We start from the raw sequence: 6,408 nt of genomic DNA on the forward strand, positions 1-6,408 counted from the left end.
CATCTTGATAACTCTTTCATAAAAAGGAGACAACAAACCTTTCACAAAAAAAAGGATAAAGAACTTTAAAAAAAAGGATAAAATAAAATATTCAAAAAAAGACAAATAATAAAAAATAAATAAAATTAATATAGCTCATAAACAATTTCAATTGCTGTTGGAAGATTTTCAATCTATCTTCGCTTATTGGCAATTGAATTGCGCTTCGTTAATTTTTAGTCCATTAAAAAAAATGAAAAATAATTGGCAATTATTATATTTTATGAAATTTAAAAGAATTACTATAACACCACCCTCACATTTGATATAGTTCTTAGTCCCTCTTATTTGAAAATTGAACTATATAGCCCCTCATTTTTGTTTTTGTCAACTATTTAGCCCTTCCGTCCATTTTGAATGTTAGTCAAGGAAGTCAACAAAACTATATGGTCCCCCACTTTTGTTTTTTCAACGATCCCTCACTTTTATTTTTGTCAACGATTTCGTCCCTAAAATTTGATAATTAATTTACCCATAAGTCCTTTGACTTCGTTGACTAACATAAAAAATGGATGGAGGGACTAGAATATTGACGGAAACAAAAGTGAGGGGCCACATAGTGTAGTTTTCCAACAGGAGGGACTAAATTGTGAATCATGTCAAATGTGAGGAGTTTCATAGTAATTTGCTCAATTTAAAATAGCATAAATAAAAGGATAGCTACCGTCAACAGAAAAATCAAACCATTGACGGTTGCCGGAAAAGAAATAAGAAAAAAATTTAGACGGCTAGACTTTGTTTAGAAAGAAAAGAAAGGTTTCTTATACTTTATTGCCAGCTCTCTACTAATTTATTTAATTATAGTTATTAATAGTAAACGATATAATTACTAATTTTTTAATTTATAGCATTCATTTGGTAGTAAAGTTAATATTCTCTAATTTAGTTCTTTATAGGTCATGTTTACTAATTTGTCAACTAATTTATTAATTTGGAAATTTGACAATATAAGTAATATTTACTAACTATTTACTAATTTGATAGTAAAAACAACTTACTAATTTGATAACATTTACTAATTTGACAATATTTACTAATTTGCTAGCTAATTTACTAATTCGAAGGTAATATTTATTAATTTACTAATTATGTTCAATTTTAATTCTCAATTTGAATTTAATGGTTTTTTTATTTTTAAACCGGCTAGCTCCAATATATCTGGAACCGTGAACCGTGGCAAGGTTTAACTGGAATTGAAAAAAAAAATTCAAATATTATCAATGAAAATTTTCATACTATAAATATTTTAGAAAAGAAATTTTTAAATGCACACCTTAAGGATATAAAAATATTATGATATATTTATTGATTTTATATTAATTTATATTTTTTTTATTTTGAAATACATTAGATATTTTATTATGTTAATTTGGGCCTCCCTGTTAGGTTTGTGTCCGTCATTGCAGCCAAACACGTTGATTTCTGCAGGAAACGGCATAAACTTTTTCATGGTCAGTTTTTTCTTGTCAAAATAACTATTATATTAATTTGGAAAAATAGAAATACATAATATATTTCAACAGTATTGTCGCAATTAATAAGATTTACTTAATAACTCCTAAAAAATAGGGTATAAAAATTTATTACCCACTTCACTTCATGAGACATCCAATTAAACACCCGCTTAACATGTGAAAATTCGTAAGAGATAAACGACGATGATAAGCTAACATATTAAAAATTATGACTTCTAATGTTGCCGGTATAAACTTTTTCATGATCACTTAACGGAGAAGAAAACTGCAGTACTATAATACATTTTGTTTTCTAAAATATTCTCAAACTATAAATATTTTAAAATAATTTAAATACCAGCATAATCATTACCCTTCTTATTATTGCCTTCGACGAGCTGTATAAATTAGCGCAAGACTAAGCATTTCCATTTCATTACTGAACCATAATCCACCTCAGATCATGGAGCATCAACTCCTTTCTTTTCCTGCAATTTTCACCACTCTATTCTTCATCTACGTACTCTTCAAAAAATGGAAATCATCAAACAATCTTCCTCCGGGACCCTCCAAGCTTCCGATCATCGGAAACATTCATCAACTCATCGGCTCTCTACCGCATCACCGGTTAACAGATTTAGCCAAGAAATATGGAAGCATTATGCATCTTCAGCTCGGTGAAATTTCGAATATCGTAATTTCATCGCCCGAAGCTGCGAAACAAGTGTTCAAAACTCACGACCTTGCTTTTGCTCAGAGACCATTTCTATTAGCTACGAGTATTTTTACTTACAACCTCACAGATATCGCGTTCTCTCCATATTCAGATTACTGGAGACAGCTACGTAAAATCTGCGTACTCGAATTGCTCAGCGCGAAACGAGTTCAATCTTTCAGATCAATCAGAGAACACGAGGTGTCGAATCTGATAGCTGCAATCTCCTCCATTTCTGGGGAGCCATTCAATTTGAGCAGGAAGTTATTGTCTTTAGGCTTTGGCATTTCTGCTCGAGCGAGTTTCGGTAAAAAATGTAAAGATCAAGAGGAGTTTATACCTCTTGCTGAAGAAATGACAAATGCAGCCGGAGGATTTGGTATAGCGGATCTGTTTCCTTCCATTAAACTATTACAGTTCGCTAGCGGAACGAAATCTAAACTTATGAGGGTACGAAATGCAGCAGATAAAATATTGGGTAATTGACATAAATGGTACCAAACCTTTGGGTCTTGTATCAAAATGGTACCAAACCTTTATTTTGTATCTTTTTGGTACCCAACTTTCTATCATTTGTTTCAGATTGGTTTTTCTTTACAAATTCACGCCATTTTTAATGACGTCGTGACCGGAAAAATATTTTATTTATTTATTTTAACCACATCAGATGCCATATCACATGACACATACCATAGTTTAGTGGTTCGGCTCTTCTCTTTCGCCTCTCCAATCATTAAAAATGGCCGGAATTTGTAGAAAAAACCAATTTGAAACAAATGATAAAAAGTTTGGTATCAAAAAGATACAAATTAAAGGTTTGGTACCATTTTGATACAAGGTCCAAAGGTTTGGTACCATTTATGTCAATAACCCTAAAATATTTGATAGCATTATCGAGGATCATAAAAGTAGAAGAAATAGAGGAGAGGTAAGAGGTAAAGGTGAAGAAGATGATCTTGTTGATGTTCTTTTGAGGCTTCAAGAAAATGGAAACTCTGAATTTTCATTGACGACCGACAACATTAAAGCAGTTATTCTGGTTAGTAATTTATTCATAAATATACTAATTTATCATATAAATAACTTTAGATGTTGAATTTTAAGTTAGTTTATCAATTGGATCCCTCCATCTTGATAATTTATTATTTTTAAATAATTGATCCATGGATTAAATTGATAAAATATTTTGTTCAAGATATATAACAATCCATTTTACTTCACAAAACTTTCATCGAATCAACGCGTTTTTGTGTTTCGACTCTACAAACTTTGGCCAGGCTTTGTTTTCTGTAAGTAACACATGATCTATTAATAAGTTGCAATGTTAATTCCATTCCATGAAACAGGACGTTTTCATAGGTGGCAGTGAGTCATCGGCAACAACAGTAGAATGGGCAATGTCTGAAATGCTGAGAGCTCCAAGAATTATGAAAAAGGCACAAGAAGAGGTAAGAAAATTGGTCGGCAAGAAAGAATTTGTCAATGAAACAGACATTCAAGAATTGAAATATTTAAAATTAATAATCAAAGAAACTTTGCGGTTACACCCTCCATCTCCGATATTCTCTAGAGAGGCTATAGAGAAATGTGAAATTAACGGATATAATATACCGGCTAAGTCTAACATCATCATTAATACGTATGCAATCGGAAGAGATCCAAATTACTGGGCAGACGCCGAGATATTTTATCCTGAAAGATTTCTTGAAAGTTCAATTGATTATAAAGGAAATAATTTCGAGTTTATACCATTTGGTTCTGGAAGAAGAATATGTCCTGGATTGTTGTTCGCCATAGCGAATGTTGAACTTATACTCGCAAGCTTTCTGTTCCATTTCGATTGGAAACTTCCTGAAGGATTGAAACCAGAAGATCTTGATATGACTGAAGCTTTTGGTGCTACGGTTAGAAGAAAAAATGATCTGAATTTAGTTGCCATGCCGCGCCAATATTAATTAATATCCTCATCCTGTTCATCATTCAGGTTTATTGATTAATTAATTATTAAGAAAAATTGTAGTATCAGCTAAAGCCTTTATATTTTTATGGATTGTTGTAATTTTATTCAAAGTTTTTAATTTATATAATAATATCCCGATTCTATAATTTTGTTGCAATTCTAGCCAATTTTTTTCTAATTAATTTAATCGATCAAATTTTTAGTTGAATTAATAAATTAACTCCGTAATTAGTAGAATCCATTTAATGTTTTAAAAATCAAATATAATGTTAGCAGCTAATTCTGAATTCTTTAACTTTTTCAGCAGTTGAAGAAAAACAAAAACAAATTTGAAGGTAGAAAGATTCAGAAAAGGCAAATAAAACTAATAGGTATTGTATTAAGGTGAAAACTTTTAAAAAATTAAGTGATTAAAAAAAGGCTAAAATTACAATGAAATGTCGAAATTATGATATTATTATAAAAAGGGCAATTCTTTTTTAATATAAAACCTTTTAGGATGTCCTCGCTTATAACCAAATCTTTCAAAATCGGTTAGATTGGCCATTTTGAGATATTCAAAACCTTATATAGTCAATCGCATACTAAACCAAAAAAATTGTCTGTAGGCGAGTGATATGACAATTTTTTCGGTTCGCTTCGCCGGTGACTACAAAAGATTTCGAATATCTTAAAATAGGCTAAGCCAGCCGATTTTGAAATATTTGGCTAAAACTGACGATACGAGCAAAGGTTTGATATTTAAAAAAGAATTGCCCTTATAAAAATTAAAATTGAATAAAATTACAACCCATATTTATTTTGCTAATGATAAAAAAATAGCAAATAACGTTTAATAATTTTAATCATATGGTTTTTTTTTTCATTTTGTATGTATATTATAAGTTTGATGAAGTGAAAATAAAAAACAATGGCCTAATGACCAAGAACATCCCGAATTTTGATGGTTGCTTGAATTTTGGTATAATACTTTAAATATTTTTAAATCTATGCCGCATATTGAAAAGTGAATTTATTCATCGAACAAAGGGTCAACGCGCCCTCTGAATTTATAACACGGGGTCATCTAATCCGATTTATACTTTTTTGCACAACTAACCCCAAAACTCTTCATTTTTGGGTCAAATAACCCCATAATTTATATTTTTATTCAAAAAATAGAATTAGAATAATTATATTGCAACAATTAGGGAAGTATCTAATTATTTTTTTGCATCCCTCACCTCCGATTTGTATTTTACGCGTTTTAAAATACAATTACGGGGTTATTTGACCCAAATATGAAGAGTTTTTGGGTTAGTTGGTCAAAAAAATATAAATTGGATTAGATGACCCCGTGTCACAAGTTTAGGGGGCGTGTTGACCCTTTATTCTTTATTCATCCTCAGCTTTGGTAAAGTAGGACAGTTTGGTCAAGAATAAAATCATTTGACGTCAATTATCTCCAATTGCCAAGTAAAAGATCTATAAAAATAATAAACTGAACAAAGGAACAGTTTACCCCCTCAACTTGATACAAAATATCAAATAAATACAAATTCGTGAAATCAGATTGATCTTATTCTATATTAGACAAAATCAGACCGGTTTAACCTTTTTGAAAAAAAAAGAGTAAAATTACCAAACTAAAAAAATTAATCATAATTAATCTTAATTAATTCTAATTATAATAATTAATAAATAGTTAGGGGCTTTTTCTACCTTCTTTTCCCCAATTATGTCGAACTTCTACGAGAATTCTTGTCAGTTTCCTTCTTTTTCTCCATCCATCTATAGCCTCCGTCCAGCCTCAGTCAACAACAATTTTGTTCGTCTGCAATCGACATTGATCTCTCATCGGTAGAGACGAACGGTAGCTGCATAAATTATGCACAGCTACAACGAGAAAAGGCAGCGGAGGAGCAACGGGCAATATCGGCGGAGGGGCAACGGTTATTAAGAGAATGAGGAGTTTCAGATCATAGATTTGGTTCATTTTGTTCGATTTGGAATTTAATTTTTTTTTTTTTTTGAATTTCATTTTGTTGGTGTTAATGGATGTTCTGCAATTTATAAAGAAGATGATTTTTGGGTGATGTGGGCGGTAAAAAATAAAAAAGATGAATTATAAGGATTTTAATTGGACTAGTTTCGTGTTACGCGCTATGCACGTGGCGCGTAATGTGACTCGTCAATTTATATATTAAGTAAATTTATTATAGTTATAGCAATTTATTTATTTTTATAATATTAATTAACGT

At 30.7% G+C, this 6,408-nt stretch overlaps 1 pseudogene; it reads left to right on the forward strand.

The window, feature by feature from the left end:
- The first annotated feature begins 1,911 nt into the window (after positions 1–1,911).
- On the forward strand, positions 1,912–4,230 carry LOC126670297 (premnaspirodiene oxygenase-like; annotated as a pseudogene).
- The last annotated feature ends 2,178 nt before the right edge of the window (positions 4,231–6,408 follow it).

Source organism: Mercurialis annua, linkage group LG2, assembly GCF_937616625.2.
Source record: "Mercurialis annua linkage group LG2, ddMerAnnu1.2, whole genome shotgun sequence".
Lineage (NCBI taxonomy): Eukaryota > Viridiplantae > Streptophyta > Magnoliopsida > Malpighiales > Euphorbiaceae > Mercurialis > Mercurialis annua.